Source organism: Bombus pascuorum, chromosome 10 (genome assembly GCF_905332965.1).
Source record: "Bombus pascuorum chromosome 10, iyBomPasc1.1, whole genome shotgun sequence".
Taxonomy (NCBI): domain Eukaryota; kingdom Metazoa; phylum Arthropoda; class Insecta; order Hymenoptera; family Apidae; genus Bombus; species Bombus pascuorum.
Genome location: NC_083497.1, coordinates 1,986,498 through 2,010,167, shown reverse-complemented (window position 1 = coordinate 2,010,167; position 23,670 = coordinate 1,986,498). Strand labels below are relative to the sequence as shown.

The window sequence follows — 23,670 nt, the reverse complement described above, 5'->3', positions numbered from 1 at the left end:
GTTGGATGGTATTTACTTATTGGATTGCCTAGATTAACAGCTTAGGACAAATGCAGCTACGAAGGCCAGGAATATAGCAAGCATACTAAATGACCCCATTCAATAGTAGTTCAGAATATTCAATCACACGGACACATCGCCGCGTAAAATTATATAGGAAATCGGTTGTATTTGGAATTGAATGTGCAGACTATGTAGAGCGAATTATAATGACGCTCGCCGGTGATTTCCTAATATCGTTCCGTTAAATGATGCTTGACTCGTAGTGACGCAATAGTAAACGCCGTTTACCGTGATATGAGTTTAAAAATACGACAAAATCTTTTTCCATCTTTGGCTGTCTCTATTCATCCGTCGGATATTTGTACCGCTTGCCATTATATCGCTAGCTACTCATGCGACGAATATATTAAACGATATTCATATTATGGATTCGGAAAAATGCAGAAGATATACTTGACCGTGACAAAAAGAGATCTTGTCAAGTTAACAAAAAAATTCGCACTTTGCTTTTCAAATTTTTGTAGATTAATCCTTTAAATTCATAATACAGGCTGTCTCAGGATTAATAATACAAATGAGGCGATGATTCTACATGAAAATACAAGTCGAAAATATACTATAAACGTTTTCATTTGAGGCTTCATTTCCGAGAAAATCGAGTTTGAAAATTCGATTAGCATAATAATATGTGAATTTGGCTAATGAGTACGACTAACAATCAGCGAGAGGTTATCCCACATGTGGAAATGAGCGAACAATATAAAACTTTATATAAAAAAAATAATATTTCAATGTGTTTAGTAAAGAATATGCCTGCTACTCGCGTACTTGGTCAATTTTCAAATATTCTCAGAAATATAGCGTCCTATGAAGAAATTTTGTTTTACATTTTCAACTTTCACACGTAGAATAACCTCCTGCCGATTATTCGTCCAGACTGAAATTAGCCTAGTTTACCTATACTTGACAAATTTTCTAACTCGATTTTTTTGTAAATGAAGTCTCGAATGAAAAAAATTTATTATATATTTTCGACTTATTTTTTCGCGTAAAATCATACTCAATTCATTTGCAGTATCCGAAACATCTTGTATGGTCTGTGTAGTCTAGTAAAGTCCCACATATTTGAATAAGGAAATTAAAATTAAAATGCAATAGAATAATCTTTTTTCTAATATTAAATTTTATTCATGTAAATAAAGCTAAAAAAAAAGTTAGTAAGAAATTGTCAACATATTTGAAAACGTGAGAATCCCATATTTTTTGGTTATTGAATTACATAAATTTTCCACACAATAGAGTTAGGTACATTTTTTTAATGTTTCAATCTGTACCTATCTTATTATCTACCTGAGTATCATCTCTTCCTAAAACCAACACTTCTTCCAATGGCTCGAATACTTCGGCGTAACCAAATTCTTATGATTTTCGTCGTAATTCCAATTTGCGTAAAATTTATGTTTACGGCATAATGATTATTGATAAACAAAGCTGGTCAATCGCAAAATTATATATACTAATTTCTTATGCATTCACTCATACAGTTTCTTAGTAAAATTTTATATCCAGTATTTTAATGGGATTTTTTTCGCAACTATGAAAGACATATTATACATATAATAATACATATAATACAATGATAGTATTTATCAGAAGAAAGTATCTGTTAATAACAGATATCAGGGTATTCAAATAACAAGGATTTGAATGTTCAGAATGTTCTATAGTACAATATATTACAGTTATAATAAATATTATATATACTGTGTATATTATATTATATTTACATAATTTACTAAGTTAAAATTCTTTCTCTCAAGTATGTTCAATCTTGCATCATAAAATAGAAACGTTTTGCCAAAAATAGCATTTTAAGTTTTATAAACATTTATATATCGAGTGATCATCAGAATTACGAGAAATTAGGATTTTCAGTGATTTTTATTCCATATGATAAATTTATTGATAGATGAATTTATTTACAGTGATTTAAACAGTAAACGATGGTTATCTAATATGAACTTAATGCAATAATGTGATATAATTAAGACAACTAAATTGATAATTCACAACTCACAACTAACAATTAACAACTCATAACGACTCGCAACTCGTTCTCAACTCTTTCTCGACTCAACTCGCAAGTAAGTAACTCCTCGCAACTAGACTTTCAATTCGTACGTATTCCGTAACCGTCAAATGAAGCTTCAAAATAAATGAAAATAAATCCAGTCATATAACCTTCACGCTGCAAAAACAATCCTGCCCACAGGTGACCATAAATAACATTCCAATTCCAAACAAAGATACAGTCAGATATCTGGGCATGATCCTGGGCGGAAGAATGACATGCAAACGGCACATCGTAGATAAATTCAAACAACTGAAATCAAAACTAAAAAAATTCTACTGGCTCATTGGCAAACGCTCCAACTTAAACATGCAGAGTAAAATAATGCTATACAAAGCCATATTAAAACCTGTTTGGACCTATGGGATCCAACTATGGGGAACAGCGAGCAATTCCAACATAGAAATTCTCCAACGATTCCAATCAAAAACTCTAAGATTCTTAATAGATGCACTTTGGTACGTTACCAACGAAACGATACATCGCAACCTTAAGATACCCACAGTTAAAAACCCAAAGTCAAATTCAGTAACAGATATAACATAAGAGTTAGCAACCACCTAAACCCATTAGTTACCCAACTACTTGACGCGAGGGATCAGATCCGCAGACTAAAAAGACATTACCCTTTAGATTTAAGCATTATATTCAACTAGAATAAAACATACAATAAACTCTTATAATCCAAGATACAGTACCACGCCAAAATAATTTACTTATAATTCTCTGTAAGAATTGATTGTAAATAGACAACCAAATAAAAAAAAAAATTCTGTAACCGTCGGCATTCATGGCCGTACGCCTTCTTCTGAGTAACTATTTGACTGAAGGACCGAGGATATATTTATGGCCTATTGATGTTTCCTTACCGTTTTGATCTGTCGGCTCTTAGGTTTTCTCGCAACTTTGTTTATAGTTCATCGGCTATTTCTTAGGCGACCTTTCCACAATACTACATATATCTATATAATAAAATAATTAGGCGATTAAATAACGACCTTCTAATTATTTTTTAAATTTTGTGGATGAATGAATTTCGCATTCTTCGACGACGAATCTGACTATGTAAATGATTTTTAAAAAATTGGTTCGTGTAAATAATATATCAAAAATTATGTTTCTTTCTTAATTTTTCCATAAATGCTTATTAATTTTTATTAATTTATTAGGCTTTTTTTATCACATATTAGTATCTTATTTGAATAAACAAATGAATATAACAATTTCGTATAACATACTTCACATTATTTATTCCATTGTTTTAAACGTTTACAATAATTGTTAAAAGTTTGTACAATGTTAAACGTTTACGTTGATATTTTAAACGTTCAAAATTGTTTTCTAGAGCTGATATTTTATATTTCAAGGCAGAAAATGATCTTCTATCATATATATTATATCTAGCTTATTAGTCCCATTTCTGTAATTTTCTTTGTATATTATACACATTATAATCTAAAAGGTTTCCATGTGTTTGTCGTCTAATAGCAACCAATCAGCTTTTTTTTATTTGAAAGTTCAACCTAATGTAACCGAAATTAAATTGGAAGATGTACATTTGATTTTTTCCTACTCTTTATTTATTGAATAACTTCATCATAACAATTTTATATAATTTTATATCCTTTTTTTAATTTTATATCCTGCTTTCCCTCGAAGCTCCTGGTGCTTATACATTCTAACTGTCCGTCTAGGGTGTGTGTGTTTTCATCAATGTTTCGTGAGAGTGAGACGGAAATCTGTGACTGTCGAACTGATATGGACGTCTTGCACATGGTGCGTCTTGTGCGTACCTGGTCGAGGGTGCGTAGCGTAACGTACACGTGCTAACATCGTCCTTGGTCTATCGTCGAGTTCTCACATGGTGTTGAAAATTATGACACGTTGTTTACTATTGGGCGGAGCCGTCGAGCGCTTAGGATGTTAATCTAAACTCTCGACCACTCTTTATACTATACTTAGTAGGTTACGATTCGACGTGTCGTTAGAAACGACATAGTAGGTTACGATTTCGTAATTGATGCCATGAGTCGGTCGATCCCCTATTTCGGTTAGGATAATAAAGATGCTTGAACTGATTATAACACTGAATTAACAGGTTACAATATACACTTTATTCCAACAACCTTGCAGATTTAGTTACGCGTGATGCGTGTAGATGTATTCTCAGCGAGGTATAAGTAACAAGTTAAATCGATGACTGATCAATGAACGGAAAGCCAGTCAAGAGGTGACTGATCTAAGTATGAAAAAGTAGCATAAAACGGAAAATGTTATGCATCCATTATTTCCTTATAAAACGAAAGAAATTTTTCGGGCAACCTAAAAGTTTCGCTGCGTTTTCCTTTTGAAGAGCATACTCTACACGCTCTGGTCGGATTTAGTTTTCTGCCAGTGACTATTTTTTCTAAGACGTGGTCATTTAGTTGTCCTGAAACCTGAAGGGTGCCTCATTATAAGGAGCTGTTTTAGAAATTAGAGAAGTGTCAGGTGCAATGCTGCATTTTTTGGAATCCACAGTTATCCATTCTTTAGCTACTTCCAGTATCAATCTTTTGTATCTTGTTTTATTTTCTGGTAGATAGGTACAGTACGTTTTATATGCCTTGAACAAGGTGCAGTTTATCAGAAAAAATGCTAATTTCTTAGACTACTTTAAAGTTTTTCATAAAATACTGCTGTTCGCCAAATACTGATCTGCACGATCTACCCCTTTCATATGCTTGTTGTAGTATAATATGCACGTAGGTTTTGTATCATCTATATAATTTCTTTTCCATTTTTGACGACATAAAAGATATAACTTAGAAAAAACGAAGCTGGCACCCCGCTGGGAGTAGCCGCCCATATGCTATATTTATTTTTTATTTATATTTTTTTTTTTCCTTCACCAACAAGATATAACACTTTACCAAATGTCCACAAGGACAAATTGTAAAATAACCAAAATAAAATAAAAAAAAAAAAAAAATTCTGACGCAACTTGACGGGTCTTATAAGCGAGAGACGCAGCTTTAGATATGCTGACCAACAATTGCACTGTATGATCTCCAACAGCGTACTGAGAAAACGATGCTGATGCGAAAAAAAGCGCATCACGAGTTTACTCGTGGCCAGTCAGCAACGTTTGGTCATGAAAACACGAGATAACTCGTGACCGGTCAACAATGTGATAAGATACGCAAAAAATACAAGAAAAGAATGGCAAGGAAACGAGCAAAACTCATATAAAAAGAAGACATGCCACTGACCTCACTAAAGAAATAAAATAGACGAACTCGAAGATGGTATCCCGTTGAGGGTAGCGTTATTATTAACACGTTATTTAGCAACAAAGTTACAAAAATTTACCAAATCTCCTGCTGGACAGATTGTAAAGCATAAATTAAATATAAAAAAAGAACATAAGCCCAAAATCATCTCGACTGAAAAGTCGTCGAGTGTAAGGAGCTAAATACATCACACGTCATATTTTTGAATACAGCTCCAAGTATGAAACTCTGAGGCATTTCCTTGAACATCTTTCCTTCAATTTGAAACTCATCGAATATTCTTCAAAATAATTTTTAAGAGCGTCAACAGTATAGCATGTAACTTTTCTATACTAAGATAATTACATATAATATAATAATAATAATTTCGTTCCACTTTTAGGGAAATTGAATGCGTTTTTTTTTACGGACCTCGACCGATTCGATGATTCTTTTAATTGTACCGATCGAGCTCTTGCTCATACAGCAATCATGTTGATTTTGACACAAACCATCCTGATCGATGGTCTTTTCTATTTTAGTCTTAACGATACTTTCCCAATAACGATACTTTTTACTATCGACGAAATTATATACAACGATCGAAAGTCGTTAGAATTTGCTTACTCCGTTTCGTAATGAGTATTACCCTGATCCACTTCCAATCGACAGGCAGTAATCTCGACTCTAAGGTCACGTTAAATATCTTAATAAAGTAATTATATCTATTAACTATGTTTATATTATTATTGTTATTATTATATTAACTACTATTAATTAAGTGCATATGCATTCAAGTCTAAAAACTATAGTTTAAGTCGATATTGTTATTACAGTGAAGGACAAAAATAAATGGACAGATAGTGCAAGTGAGATATCAGTAAAATTTAATCGAACTAGTACTAGCGTTAGAAACTCGTATTAGATTTTCACCAGTTTCAGCAGTACACCCGGCCTATGTCGCTTAAGTAAAGCTTACGGGACTATCTTTGGCCTTAATTTTGTACTCTTTTCGATTTTTCTCAAAAAGTAGAGGTCTAACGCGAATTCTGACCATCGCACGCAATTCTGTGAACATTTTTCTATGAGAAACGTTCATGGTGCGAATCAAAAAATTTTTCAATTCAGTATAAGAAAAAAGAATAGTCATGCATGTCCGTCGGAGAACAACGGTGCGCGTGAGGAACATGCACGACGAAAATAGTGTTAGGTTACGTAAAATGGACTGACAAAAGGCCAGTATGTATGCTAGCTACTTCCAAAAATCATAGGTGTGTTATTGTTCAGGGGAAAAATAGTAAATTAAAGCCAAACACTGTGTTTTTTTTTATAATGATGCTAAAAAGGAGGTTGATCTATCCGATCAGATGTCATCCTATTATACTTGTTTGCGCAGAACCATAAAATAATATAAATAAATTGTAATGGAATTAATATGCGGGACTTGCCTCGTAAATGCGTGGTATATACATAGAAAATGGGGTACTAAAAGTATTAAAATTTTAAAATTTCGCGAAGAAATTATTTACCAGCTTTTAAATATAGTGAATCCCCACAAAGAAGAAATGCCAAGTGAAAATGAAGTACTGCCCAAAAAACGATTACATTTTCTGCACTCGTACCAAGGGCTCGCGAGCAAAACGAGACGGCGGTGTAAAGAATTTTATAAACGTATTTCTAAAATAAAAGGTAGAGAGTATGCCGCGAAAAGAACGAAAAAAGTAACAAGATATTGTGATCGTTGTAAGGACCAGCTGGCACTCTGTCTAACATGTTTTAAAAAATTGCATGAAAAAAGGAAATAGTTACGTTAAATTTATAATATTGAATTGTTATGTTTTTACTATTGTATGTCTGCTTATAATGTTGAGATAAAATAATATAGACCTATTTTGTACTACCTATTTTGTGAAATACCCCTTTTGTGAATGCCCCTCGGGAACAGACACGTGTGACCCGCCGATGGATCAATCCGGCGTCAACATGTTAACACATAGTCAAGCGCGCGTGCCACAGCGGCTATACGTTCCCACCGCTCATTTTTTTAATATTCACTACTTAAAACACGAAAAAGTAAAAAATTATTTAAGTAGTTAATTATATTTTTCGGTAATGATTTTATTTAACGATTTCACATATTGTTTATACAAAACATCAAATCGAAAGTATATATTAAAAGTATAAAAAAATGTAGGTAAAATTAAAAACATTAAAAATGACTAAAGATAAATAACACGATTTGAACGTGAAATTAAAAATTCATAATTAAAAATTTTAATATTTTTTTACAATGTAGTATCGTTCGATCATAACCTTATTTAGTCGTAACAGATAGTGTAACTTTCGAATTAATTTTAACACCACTAGATTGGTATATTTTATTATATACTATACTTTATAAAAGCAGAAAAGCGATGCAGAAAAGCGATGCAATAACCGATAATAACAAAAAAAAAAAAAAAAAAAAAAAGAAAACGCGTTGCAAAAGTCAAAAAGTGAGATCTCCGCGTTTGGTGAAGGTTATGGACGAGGGACCTACAGAGCCTTTTAGATATGGAGCCCTCTAACTATAAGGGGAAATATTACATCATGTACATGTAAGTTAGAAAGATGTACTAAATGTTCAGGTAGACAAATTGTAAAGTACAAATTAAATAAATAAAGAAAAAAAATGTTCATATTACCATTCGTGCAGTTAGGATAGCCTGCTACGAAAGATGAAGAAGGTGCCATCTTTCGGCAACAGCGTCACGCGGCTTAGGAAAACCAGTCGAATTAGCTTCCAAAATATCCGAAAAGCGGAAAAAATGGTAAACAGCAACCTTTTTAAATAAAGTGGTTCGCAAAGTCATCAGAAATGAAATGTATGTATTTGAAATTTATGACAAATTAGACGTCATTGTTTAACACTAGAACTACCACATCAGTCAAATTGACTGGTTTTACAATTTTATAAATATGCCAACCCTCTTTTAGGGATCATGATTGCAAATGGATTAATAAAAGTGTACTATATAACATGGAATTTCTTCTGTAAGAAAGTAATAAATCAATAAATATAAAAATTATTATTACGTATTTTTTAAAGACCACTCGTTTGGACTGGCTTTGGTAGAAATAGCTTTGGGTTAACTTTCGGTAGTTCTAGTGTTAAAAAAGGTATAAAGGTACGAACGACGGGGTTTTCCGCATACAGAAAGAAACAATGCTTTTACAGAAAAAAGGTTTAAATTGAAAAACGGAGGCACTGGGAAGATTACAATGATATCAAAAATGATATTCAAGTCCAAAATTTTTATTTCCTAGATTTCTTATTTTTATACTTTATTTTATATCTCTTGTTTACTATTTACAAATCATACGTTAGTGATATGTAAATACACAGTTTACATCACGTAAGAGACGGCACATTACTTAAATTTCTAAAAGTTCATTTAATATAACATTATAGCGAAAATCGCATATTTTTAAAATTTATATAATATGCCGTTTGTTGCGTGACGTGTATTTACATGGCACTGAAACATCATCTGTAAATAGTAAACAAGAGAGAAAAGAGAAAAGGAAGTCAAGAACTAGAGTGAGCTACAAATAAAAAAAACTAGAAAAGAAGAGGTTAGGAGGCCAGAAACGCGACAAAAAATAAGTAAGGTAGGGAAACGGCAGATGGCGACAAACAGGGAAAGGAGTACGATAAGGAGTGGACTTACAACAATACAAGTTTCATACAACTGCATAGTTTGTAATAGCGTTGAACATGTCGAATTTTGTGCCTGGAAACTACGATTTGCGGACAGCATTGATTTTCTGTTACCATTTGAAGAAAACTGCTGCAGAATCGCATCGAATGCTTGTCGAAGCTTACGGTGAGCATGCTCTTGGTAAATCACAGTGCTTTGAGTGGTTTAAAAAATTCAGAAGTGGCAATTTTGAAATGAGGAACGAAGGACGTGGAAGACCACCGAAAAAATTTCAAGACAGCGAATTGCAAGCATTGTTGGATAAGGATGACGCTCAAACGCAACAACAACTCGCTGATCAATTAAACGTGACACGAGAAGCCGTCTCCATACGTTTGAAAGCCATGGGAAAGAAGGTGGGAAAATGGGTTCCACATGAACTGAATGAAAGACAGCAGGAAAACCGAAAAACCACTTGCGAAATGCTGCTCGCCAGATACAGAAGAAAGTCATTTCTCCACCGAATTGTGACTGGCGATGACAAGTGGATATATTTTGAGAATCCTAAGCGTAAAAGATCATGGGTAGCTCCAGGCGATCCATCGACATCGACTACAAGACCAAATCGCTATGGACGGAAGACAATGCTCTGTGTTTGGTGGGATCAGAAGGGTGCGATCTATTATGAGCTGTTAAAACCTGGCGAAACCGTTAATACTGAACGTTACCGACAACAAATGATCGATTTGAATCAAACTTTGCGTGAAAAACGACCAAAATATCAAAAAAGGCAACACAAAGTAATTTTGCTCCATGATAATGCACCATCGCATACAGCGAAACCGGTCAAGGAAACGATTGAAGCGTTCAGTTGGGAAATACTTTCGCACGCGACTTACTCACCAGACTTAGCTCCGTCCGATTACTATTTATTTGCATCGATGGGACACGCACTTTCTGACCAGCACTTCACTTCTTACGAAAATGTACGAAAATGGCTCGATGACTGGTTTGCCTCAAAAGAGAGACAGTTTTTTTGGCGTGGCATCCATCAATTACCAGACAGGTGGGAAAAATGTATAGCTAGCGATGGGCAATACTTCGAATAAAATATTTTTAATCATTTTCATACAATAAACGTGCATTTTCTATATGAAAATTCCGGTTTCATATTTACATACCAAGAGGTGATCTACCAACTAAGATACTTGAAGGAGAAGAAAACAATGGGGGAAACGGGTTGGAAAATGAAGTATGGAAGTATGCACTGAAGGAAGTGGGGGCAGAGCTATGGGATTTGTTAAGGAAAATATGGAATGGGGAGGGGATACCAGAAGACTGGAAAAAAGGTGTAATATGTCCGATATACAAAAGGGGGGCAAGAGAGTAGCGAAAAGTTACAGAGGAGTAACACTAATGGACGCAGCACACAAGATCTACGCAGGGATACTGAACGAACGGCTGAAGGCAGAAATAGAAACCAAACTGGAAGAAAGCCAATTCGGATTTAGGAAAGGAAGAAGAGTGACCGACGCAATATTCGTTATAAACCACATAACAGATAAACAGTTGAGCGGAGAAAAGGGGAAACTATATGCCTGCTTCGCGGACTTAAAAACAGCGTTCGACAGGCTAAACAGAGAGAAAATGGAGAAGAAAAGCCACCTTATTGCCTCCTCCCTTATATCTATCTAAACTCTTTTCTTATATATCTACCTCCCCTCTTATCCACTCTGTTATATTGCACTCCATTATATAATATATCTCTAAAACTATGGCAACTTTTGGACTTTTGCCTCCTTGCTGTGCTTCCTTATTGTCATTCCTCCCCGTCTTGTGTTGCCCTTCTCTTCCAGGTATATATAAATATTATTATTATGTAATAATTATTATTATATAACTATATATTATTATGTAATTTAAAAAAGGTATATATAAATATTATAGTATATATAAATATAGTATACACAATAGAAAAAGATCAACCTACATGTTTGACGTGTCAAAACAGTGAAAACAATAGAATACACAAAGTGGGTATGAACTGTGTTACGCAGAATTGTTATATTCATTTGTTTATTCAAATAAAAGTTTATTCAAATATCTGCTGGAAAAACCAGAACAAATATCGATCGGTACTGCACGACTCTCTTCTATAACTGGCGTAAATCTTCAAAAATGTATTGTTTGAATTTCCATTGTAGGTCCAGATAAAAAAGTTGCAAAAACGACCGTTACCTTTTTGTTCGCGATTCCGACCAATTACAATTTTTTTAATAAAGTTTTTACGCGTCGTCTACTAAACTAATTCTTTTAAATTCTCAAAAAATGAAATGCTCGTTTGGTCCAATCTTGAAAAAGTTATTTTATTTTACAGGCTTTCCGCTAATTAGTGAAAGTACTGTATATATGTTATTGATCTATATTCGTGATATAAGTAAAGCCAGGGGATTCTGTGGTGCAAAATAAGTAAATCAAAATCAATAACAAAGCTACAGCAGTGAAGGTTTCGGTCTTGAGAAACTGTAGTTGGAAAACTTATGAAACATATGTGAATTTGCATAATTCCTAACTGCAAGACTAGACAAAACCAAACAATCTTTTTTCCTGTAATTTCGTTTCCGAGAAAATCGTATTTGAAAATTTGTCGATTACGCGTATATCGAGCTGATTCTTAATTAAGCGTGTTCAAATAGTGCATACTGTTGGAATACAACGATATTACACGCATAGGCACAAATACTCTTACACAGACACCCACACAGGCTTTTGAATAGGGCACTTACACAGGTCTTACTCATTACCGTATAGAGAGTGCGGTTCAAAATATTTAAGGGATCATGGGTCATTACCTACGTCTAGTCTGAGAGTAACTGGCCAACTATCAATAATCTCCATAAGTTGTTAATTATATCACTCGCTTATATACATTTGGTTCTGTAGTTCTGTTTAATAAATATCACCGAATGTTATTTTAACATAAACATTGTATCTTCCACAGATTATAAATCTTAACTTTAAGATTAAATTCTAACACGTACATACGAAATAACTTACTATAAGTTTCAAATCTTTCTTTTCTGCGGTGTATATTAATTAGAAAACATTAATTATTTCATTATTTTCTGATACCGAGATGTACTATAATAAATTATTAACGTTATTACGTTAGGTTGCAAAGTTATTTTAGATAGTAAATAGAAAATAATATAGAAGTGATTTAAAGGAATAGTATAAAGTATATGTTATAAATTAAACTGTGACAGTAAAAAAACTGAATCTTGTATATGTTTATCATTCTTCAGAGTAATTTCGCAATACCTTCTTCGTACCACATTTAATCGAACTGTGCAAGTATAAACGATATAAAAGCTTTTGCTTATAACATACAAAAATGTTGAAATACTTTTAACACGTTGACTCCGGCACCGATATTCATGGTTTTCTCCGTGAGGCGGTGCCCGAATTTACTGTCTGCTTCGTGGAACGGCGCTGGGTCACATTAGATTGTTCGACACGACCGCAATTTTTCAACTTTAACCTCAATTTATAGGAAAAGCTATACGATTCCTGTTGGGTTCAATGAATTCCGTGGACTTCAACTAATACATAGATATACAATCGTTTGGCAATATCAATTTCCATATGTCTATAAGTGTTAAGTAAATCTGACGGGATCAGCTTAGACCTAATTTTGTACTCTTTTCGATTTTTCTCAAAAAGTAGAGGTCTAACGCGAATTCTGACCATCGCACGCAATTCTGTGAACAGTTTTCTATGAGAAACGTTCATGGTGCGAATCAAAAAATTTTTCAATTCCGTACAAGAAAAAAGAATAGTCATGCATGTCCGTCGGAGAACAACGGTGCGCTTAAGGAACATGCACGACGAAAATAGTGTTAGGTTACGTAAAATGGACTGACAAAAGGCCAGTATGTATGCTAGCTACTTCCAAAAATCATAGGTGTGTTATTGTTCAGGGGAAAAATAGTAAAAAAAAAAATAGTAAATTAAAGCCAAACACTGTGTTTTTTTTATAATGATGCTAAAAAGGAGGTTGATCTATTCGATCAGACGTCATCCTATTATAGTTGTTTGCGCAGAACCATAAAATAATATAAATAAATTGTAATGGAATTAATATGCGGGACTCGCCTCGTAAATGCGTGGTATATACATAGAAAATGGGGTACTAAAAGTATTAAAATTTTAAAATTTCGCGAAGAAATTATTTACCACCTTTTAAATATAGTGAATCCCCACAGAGAAGAAATGCCAAGTGAAAATGAAGTACTGCCCAAAAAACGATTACATTTTCTGCACTCGTACCAAGGGCTCGCGAGCAAAACGAAACGGCGGTGTAAAGAATGTTATAAACGTATTTCTAAAATAAAAGGTAGAGAGTATGCCGCGAAAAGAACCAAAAAGGTAACAATATATTGTGATCGTTGTAAGGACCAGCTGGCACTCTGTCTAACATGTTTTAAAAAATTGCATGAAAAAAGGAAATAGTTACGTTAAATTTATAATATTGAATTGTTATGTTTTTACTATTGTATGTCTGCTTATAATGTTGAGATAAAATAATATAGACCTATTTTGTACTACCTATTTTGTGAAATACATGTGTGACCCATCGCCGCCCCTCGGAACAGGCACGTGTGACCTGCCGATGGCGCACGCCGGCGTCAACGTGTTAATATAAAAATATAGCAGAAAGCTTTTGATAAGAAGACTTTTTAAAAATAAAACGGAACAAATGGAAATTATTTCAATTTAAATTTTGCAATAGCGAGGCTCACACTAATTGTAAAACCTTGGCTAAAATAAGCGGACCAGATGCAACCACAATGGAGAATTGACGTCCACATAGAGAAGATTAATTTAACGAGCGGCTCGTGCAGAACCATAAACCGTGCAGAGTTAATTCCTAATTAGCTCGCCGTGGAACGTATACGAACCTTTTGTATGCAGTTTAATGTAGCGATGAATGCTCGTACACGATACCAATTTGATTAAATATTCATCCACAAGATACATACGAATCTATAGGATCATATCTGTAGTATAAATTTTTCATTTCTCTCATTTATATTTACATGCGAGTAAATTTAACAACAAAAAAGTAATATATAGTATACTAGCATACCAGTTTCTTCCCACCCGGTGAGCACGTACGGTGTAAAAAATGTCGTGTAAAACAAGTCGTGAAACAATCGATTTGCAACAAAGTACGAAGCTTGTATCAAACCGAGAATAAGAAAGCAATAGAGAAAACAACTTGAGATATAGAACTGCGTTCGATAACAACATTTTATTCGATAGACACACGAGAAAAAAAATAACGTGTTGAGGAAAATAAAAAACATTTTGTTTTCAAAGATTAATATTTTATTCATCGTCACTCTCTATTATATTACAACGAATACGTTTTCGTATTATTGGGAAAAAATTACGTTCGTCGCGTTGATCGACCGCGTATTTTAATATACATTTAACAGTTTCCTTCAAGTTTCTGTGCTTCAAAAAAATCCCACAAGTTTTTACATACCCTTGCAGATTCCTAGAATATCATCCAATAGCTTTTACTGCTACACGTTACCTTTACTTTTTTGAGTAAAGCAGAGTTTAAACAAAAATATGGAGAAAATGAAAAATTACTTAGAATTAGTAGTTGAAAGTAGAGAGTACTTGAGAGTAGAGCGTAGTATGAAAGGAGAGACGGTCAGCATTCCCTTTAGACAAAAATGGAACATATAAATCGCCTTTCTAACATGTCTTAGTGAACTTACCAGAGCGGCGGCACTTACCAGATTTTTTTTTATGCCAATACATTAGGACCGGCTCGATTAAGGGGTTGCGGGGAATGCACAGATAGTAATTCGCAAAGAACGAGAGCACGGAGCGTTCTTATCATACGCGCAGCAGGCCATCGTGGAGTTTTAGTCAGTAAGAGTCCGACTAAAACTCTGTCCGCAGTAGCGGAGTGTCCACGAGGATTTCTCCACGTGAAAAAGAAAAAAAAAAAGTATGTAGATTGAGCTTTAATCGATAACCTTAATTTAACCGAAAAGACTATAACTTGAAAAATACATATATAGTATTAAAAGTGCATGGTGATAAAAATATTTTTGCGTATATCTCAAAAGCTAAGGTGGAGCAACGGTAACGTTTATGGGAAAAATTGTTCAGAATCATGTGCGTGACAACATATTTCGAGGTCACTGAAATCGACGTAGAATAAGCTTTTGCAGATAATGTAGTATCATGGACGAGGGGCCTGGAGGGTGTTGTGCGGATTATAAACAAGCGGTTGCTGAGCATGTACGTAGTGAGGCTAAGACAAAAGACAAGGGGTTGTTAGGGGACAATAAACGAATTAACAGCTGTATGAGTTGAGAAGTCAGAGAGTGCGGATTGCGTTAACGAGAATCGTTAATTAATTACTTAGTTGTATTAATTATTATACGTTTGCTGCGACTAGTTCATGTTTAATAGCCATTGTTTTCTGTTCAATTACAATCTGTTTAATCTACTTATCATTAATAAACTAATTATAGTAGTTACAATACTGCAATAATTACCTAACAATTTTTAGAAACGATTCCAACTACGAAATAGATTTATTTTATATAATCAATGCCAGAAGAAATTAACATCAACATCTGTATAATGCACCAAGAATTTTAACATATTATGATAAGGAGAAGATAGTTTTGGTAAAAGATGTAGCGGCACATGAGTCATAGGACGAGGCGAATCGAGAGCGACTCATGTTGTGTTGTGCCTCGGAACACGGACACCGCCTTGACGCACAAAATATAACGATAAATAATCTTCGAGCAAAACAATGTCGCCGTTGAGGGCGTCACAGACGAAATCCGACTATACAAAGCGATAAGATAGCGAAATTCCAAGCGCCTTAGCATGAGTGACCATGGGGATAACATCCGGTCACTCTATCCGTTCTCAGAAATATATGATTGAAGCCTTTTTCCACTCCCACGAATAAAAGAATTTAAATACTCTCCTTAAAATCATCCAAGGCAGTCTTGAACAATTAAGCCTAGAGCTCGGAAGTGTATTGCAAACAAGAAAAAAATAAAGTTTTTTTTTTAAATTTCTTTTTTTATTTTACGTGACAAGGGCAACCGTCGATCTAAGACGAATTCAAATTTCCCGACTCTCCCCGTCCGTTATTATCCGAATTATTACACGAACTACTTATCCGAGTTATTATCTGCGATTAACGGAGTCTACGAGTTATCGATGTAACGTTCTATTTAGTAGCCGACGAGAAGGTAGCGTCAACTGACGTTTAATGCAACTGGCAATAATCTCCACTTTCGGCTAACCTATTATGTGCGGGAATACTGGCACGGGAGAGGATTAAAGTTATTCGAAATTAAATTAACAATATGTAATGATTTATTCAAATCTTACTCGATTTCGATATTGACAATTGTTAGAATTCAATCTTAAAGTTAAGATTAATAATCTGTGGAAGACACAATGTTAGTGTTAAAATAATATTCAATTATATTTATTAAACAGAATTACAAAACCAAATGTATATAAGCGAGTGATATAATTAACAACGTATGGAGATTATTGACAGTTGGCCAGTTACTCTCAGACTAGACGTAGGTAATGACCCATGATCCCTTAAATATTTTGAACCGCACTCTCTATACGGTAATGAGTATGACCTGTGTAAGTGTCCTGTTCAAATGCCTGTATGGGTGACTGTTTTTTTTTTTTTTTTTTTTTTTTTTTTTACAATTTTTTTTTACAATTTTTTTTACAATTTGTCCTTATGGACATTTGGTACAGTATTATATCTTATTGGTGAAAAAAATAAAATAAAATTATATAAAATTATAAAAATAAAGTTATATCTTTCATGTGTATGGGTGACTGTGTAAGAGTTTTCGCAAGATATAGCTTTTAGCGGCTTTAACTGCCTTTCACTTCAAATACTGTAAACACGGTTTCGAATAAACGTTTTAAATTATCTCGCTTTAAAAGAATTTATCAATTTTACTTTCGCGCCACGGATCGCGCGGGTCGCGGCACGTGACAATCGAGTTAACCGCGAGCGTTCATACTCTATCTTTGCGAATACGTTGTACGAGCGTCTCTCGACGGTATTTATATTTACTTATATTTATTTAATTTATTCCAAATATATTTGACGGGTTGCAGCAGCAATCTCTCGTTATTTTATAATATCGATCCACCACACAATCCACCACAAAGACAACGGGTAATTTATCATAAAGAAAGGAGTAGAGGATATTACTAATTATAATAGACGTTGTTAGAAGATGTAGAGAAAAAGAGCGCACTGAATTTAAGAAACAGAAAGGACAACCTCTTCCCTGTTAAGATATATTGTACAATTAAACAGTATTATTTATGAAAGGAGTTGCTTACGTATTTTCAGGTTACAATAAATGGCTTTTATTCTCGTAACAGAAGCAACGCGATATTTAAACAAACATCCTGTCTTATACAAAGTAACAAATACAAACATAGTGCTATGTTATAGTAAGAAAAAGAAATACAGAAGTAGTGCCTTACGTTTTTCCTTGTGTTTCATGCGATAAGTTTTATAAAACACAAGTTAAAATATCTACTAAACCAATTGTTTTTCAACCATTCACGGAGAGACGCGATCGCGAGGAAGCGCGCCAACGGGAGTCTTAAATTCCCGTTACGATTAGACAATCGACGCCACGAACAGATCGATCCCCTATTTCGGTTAGGATAATAGAGGTGATTTAATTAATAACACTTGATTAACAGTTCAAAGATATTATATATATCCAACAACTTTGTAGAGAAAAGATAGTTACGCTGGTGAGTAAGGTATAAAGTTAACTAGGTGAATGATCGAAGGGTGAAAACCCGGTAAAGAGACGTTAACTGTTCTAAAGTCGATGAACCAGTAAAGTCCGGTGACGATGCTGTTGCAAAAGAAAACTCTTGCTCGGTGGTGATCGCCCCACCACTGATCGCTCGCGGGTGGAATCCCGGGAAACATTAGAAAATCACGTTTCCCTAGTTCTTATCTGTTGGAGCAATAACAATAAGGAACCTTTTGTCTCGAAAATGCTTTATGCCACTTAACGGTTTTAACAATAAATAAAGAATCCTCGTGTTATGACAGTTCCTTAGGATTATTGCGGTCCGCTTTGTTACGCCACGAGGCTTAGTATAGGCCGTATTTGTAACTGTCGCTCTTGGTTCTACAGTGTCGCAGACAGATCGTCTTACCTGCCCGACGGAAAATATACAATGTATTTACGAGCGCATAGTTGTCACCAAGCAGCGAGTTCCAAACATCGTTTTCGGTACGTTATTTCATCCACACAAAGAAGGTGGCATACGTGATCATAGGCGAAAGCGGTGGCGTGACCCGGTGTAGTGGGGGTCGTCTCCCCGAGAAGACAAAGAAATGATCGAAGGGTAATCAATCTCATTTGAAGATTCAAACGACATACATCGAGATGTTTGACGATTGAAATTAAAGTCGCTTAGTCTAACGAATTCATCGAGAGATATGGTAAAGTCGGGTCGAATTTCTGTAACACATTAACTGTATTCATCGTTAAATAATTTGTGACGTTTTTATTATTATATAATTTGTTGTTAAATATACAAGCTATATTAACCTATTGATACAGCGTTAAATTCATTGAACTACCTCCTTTGTTATCTTAACCGAAACAGGTGGACGATTAATTCGCGGCGTCGATTATACGAATCGTAGCGAGAATTTACGCCTCTCGCTGACGCGTTTTGCTCGCGACTGCGTTTCTCCGCGAACGGTCGTAACACGCTTAATTTTATGTGCACAGCTGATCTCCCTCGAACGTAAAGGACCACCGGACGTAACACTAATAGTCATTCGACATAAATATGTTATTAACTTTTCATAGAGAATATCTAGCTGTATCGATTAATGTATTAAAAAGTATAATTCCACTTGAAAAAATAAAGTTGTCTTTCTTATGACCTTTACGCGTCCATTTACAAAAAAAAACTAATAAACTGTAAAATATTTTTCGCTACAAATAATAATAGTGACGTAAATTAAGATGTCAGTATCAGATGAGATATCCTGTATATAGATGCATAGTTTATGTTTATCAATTCAAAGTAAGCGTTTCACTCTTGTGGAAATTTCTAGTTAACTAAAATATATAGCCACAAAAAATTTGAGTCTTCAAGAATTTTGCGATAGTTATAAATACTGTTTAATTAAAATCTTTTGCTCCAATTTCTAAAGTAAGAAACTTAATAAATATATTTAAAAATATATTAAACTTAAGTAAAGAAACTTATGCCTAGCCCAGAGAGATAGATAATTGAAAATAACACAAGAACTTTAATCTAAGATACGTGAATTTACCGCTATCGTTTACAACTTGCTTCTATCTTAATTTTAAATTTTCAATACTTTATTGAATTTATTACTTTTGTGTTTTAATCCGAAGAATCGATCGACCTCTCGTCGGACGTCGTATTCTCAGTGAAAAAATTTTCCATTGAGACGGTTTTAAAAATCGGAAAGGTGATAATCTGACATCGAAGGAAGGTGGCTTTTCACAATTTTCCATTCAAACTTTCTTAATTTTTGTGGCATTTTTCGTAAAATATGTCTCGCATAACAAACATATTCTTGAATTAAGCAATAACTGTAAAATAATGTGTCATTTAATTTGATCAATAAGAAAAGTTACTTATGGAATGATCAATACAAGTCCAGAAGCACTCCGCGCTAAATATTGGTATGTTATCTGTATTTTGTTTTCCATTAGAGTGGAAAAGAAGAATTGATGTCAATGCATAAATTAGATGTGGACACACGACATTACCTATCGACAGTCTACATACATAATCGACAATCTATATAAATTTTCTACAGACAATATCTATTAGACTGGACTAAGCTTTAAGAAGACGATTACACTCTTCTTGATAATTTAGCAAATGTCCAGCTGGACAAACTGTAAAGCACAAATTAAAAATAAAAAGAAATATTAATTAAAAAAAAAACTTTTCTTGGTATTGTATACTGTTACATGGTTAATAAGAACTGAATGCCCTTTGTGTTGTAATATTAATTTATCAATAATACTAAAATAATAGTATTGACAAATGACTCCTATTGTAGCAACATATAGTTTTTACTGTTTTATCTGTAGCTTTACGAAAATCAGCTGACTTCTAATTTTGTAAAATATATTTGTAAAATTTTACTTGTTTTATTATCAAACTGAAAATTCATTGTACAAGAAAATCCTGTAATGATTTCCCATGTAACGATATTCTTTAAGTAATCCCAACTTTATTGTTCAAATGAAAACGGCAAACAAAACAAACGACAGTAAAAATCGGTTATATAAAATAAAATCGTTCACGTCCTTCAAATAATAAAAACTTACTCACGCCCTTCACATGGAATAAGATTAATTCCGTGTAGCATAATTCGTCTTATTTACGGCAGCGGCGATAAAAGGGACAGTACCAAGCTATAATAGAGAATACATTAAAGAATTTATTAAAATAGAAAATTCTTCAACATATTAATTTGTTTGATTTGGTTTAGGTTATAAATTCAAATTTCTATAAAACAATACGCGTGTTAATAACTGCTCTGCGTGAATATAACTTTGAAAGAATAAATAAATAATTTCCCTTCTTTCATTTTGTTTAAAGAGCTGTACTTGCACGCGAATATGACCTCACATTTATGAATCAGTGAATACAGGTGTTTTTATAGCGCTTTAAATCTGGATCGGACCTCGTGTGAGTCACACCTTGCGTCGAACATACCGATACTTACACGCCACTGAACGACAAAGAGCAACGGGGTAACGAAAGAAGAAGAGATGCAGAGAAGAGGAGAGGAAGAGAAGAAGAAAGATAGAAAGATAGAAAGAAAAAACCGAGGAGGTTCGCTTCTGATTTCGGACACGCATCTTGTGCACCTTGTGAGAGGAATCAGAGGGAGGGTCCTGTTGTCCATCAGGGTTCTTCGGAAAGCTGCTAGCAGATGGCCAGCAGATGTCTACCATCTTGCCCTGATTGTAGGTCTAGACGAAGTCGTCCGTGAAAGGTGGGTATCTGACAGAGCAGTGGTTTGGTAAAAGCGCTGTCTTTATCCAACATATCTTCCCGCATTCATAGTCTTCCTCGCGCCGACCTCACCGCAGCCGCAAAGAAATAACGATCGGCGTTTTTTTTATTCCTCGCAATATCTTCCCATCGATGATATTTTCATTAACATATTTGAAATCCAAGGTATAGTATATACGCTAGTTTCTCGTCGCAATGACCGAAAAATGCAGTGACTGTAAAAATATTTTTTTTCTTTTATAACTAACGTTAAACGCTTTGGATTCCGTATAATACGAAATTTTTATAAAGTAAAATGTGTATATTTCCCGTTTTTCTTGATATATGTTGCATATATGCAGCATTGATCAGTGAAAGACAAAAGCGACGAAGAAAAGTTATTTTCCTTATATAATGTTATATAATCTTCTTGTCCTTGAAATACAGAAATATCATTACCTTTTGCGTGTGTATCTTCTTTAAATTTTACTCGGATGACATGCGTGCTATGTCACATGATCGTTTGACCATCAAAATTATCACGACTACACGATGACATATGTGTCATGCCACATTTTTAAATAGAAATTGTCTAAAACGCGTTTTCTTATTCCCACATTGATTAGTTTCACTTATTTTTTATTACAAACGCAAAACAATTTTTGGTCGTTCGAGAGAAGTTTGTTCTCGTGTCGAATGTGTTTGACATAATTAGATAACGTCACAAAGAATGCAAATTTGCGCCACAGTAAAAGTAAGATACAATCTGATTTAATTGGATTCAAATCAGTAAATTCGCTTGAATCACAATTTATTTTTATCATATTTAACCTTTTCTTCATCGCTTTTGTTTCTCACTGATCAATGCTGCATATATGCAACATATAACAAGAAAAAATTTTCGTATTATACGAAATCCAAAGCGTTTAACGTTAAAATGTTTTTCGATATAAGAATTTTAGAATTTTTTAATATAATAAAAAACAACATGCGTTTTATTTTATTTTTAAGCAATATATGTAGAATAATTTAAAATGGAAAAGCTGATGAAACTGAAATCTAACCTCTGTTAGAAACATTTAAAATTAAGTTCTACCAACAATAGTTTTTGGGTATTGATACAATTTCTTCAACCTCGGAGTTTATGTGTTTTTTATTTGGAAATCTTGTTTTTAATATTATTTCATTAAGAAATATTTTACTTTCACTGTTATTTTCTAAATTACGTTATACGAGAGCAGTAGCAATTGTTTAATCGCGTCATACGAAATCCTAGTGTATCTGTTATTGATAAAATTGATTTCAAATTTTAGTATGAAAAATGTGTTGCTATTATTAATAGTTGGTAAAGAAAGATTTTTCTCGTACCCTACAAAAAATTCGGTTTTGCAAGGCTTAAAGAATTAACATTACCTACGATCTGCGAGTAAATATTTAATAAAAAATTAGAAGGAATTCTGATGAGAAATAGTAGATAATTTTTATGTGATAGTGGAATTTTTATATCCTTGAATGTATTCATAAATAAGTGAAAAAATCACGGTGCCATTATTAAGCGAGTGAAATGCTGTGGGATAAGTTATTAGAAATCATCGTAGTTTATAAACTTCATGAACTGCACTATTAACTATACTTTAAGCAAATGCAGTAATCAAAAAATTATTTAAATTAAATTAGAAATTAAAAAATAATAAATTTAAATGATAAAAATGAATAATTATTTAATTCAAATTAACACTTAAACTTCTACATTACACACACCTGGTTTCAACTAATCATTTAAATAGGCTTGTAAGTTTTTAAAAAATTTAAATAAAAATATATTCAACGAATTGCTCATATTAGCGCATCACACGACGTTTATACATAGCTAAAGTTACAAACAAAACAATAAATTATGTTTCTCACGCAGGTGATCTTACTAGATTCCCATAACGAAACGACAGTTTTAGAGGCATCGAATTCCATATCGGATCTTTGAAATTTTGTCCCGGTGTGCGAGACATCGGATTACTTTAAGATCGTTCGTTCGAGAAATTTGTTTCAGTCAGAAACCTTACGCTTGGTGGTCAAGCCACCAGTCTGGTTCGTTACTCTCAGAATATCAAAGAAGAATTTAGGATCCTTTGTCCGTTCTGTGTGATGCACCTGCTCATTGACCCCGGCAGCAAATTCCTCAGCATCTTCCTCCTCTTCATAAAAGATGTAACTTAGAAAACACGAAGCTGGCACCCCGCTGGGGGTAGCCACCCACATGCTATATTTATTTTATTTTATTTTTTTATTTACCAATGAGATATAACACTTTACCAAATGTCCTTCAGGACAAATTGTAAAAATCAAAATAAAAATAAAAAAAAAAATCTTCTTCCTCCTTCGTTCCACTTTCATGCTGTAACAATTGCTTACTTACCTTCAGAGAAATTGCTCCAAGTGACCAAATCTAGCTTGAACAAAAACGTGAAATATCGCATCATAA

General features: G+C 33.8%; 1 long non-coding RNA gene and 1 pseudogene across 1 annotated transcript in view; both read left to right on the top strand.

The window, feature by feature from the left end:
* LOC132911170 (uncharacterized) overlaps positions 1-23,670 on the top strand; it is a 39,547-nt gene that overhangs the window by 13,354 nt on the left and 2,523 nt on the right. The window lies entirely within an intron of this gene.
* Positions 14,768-14,888, top strand: LOC132911561 (U6atac minor spliceosomal RNA; annotated as a pseudogene).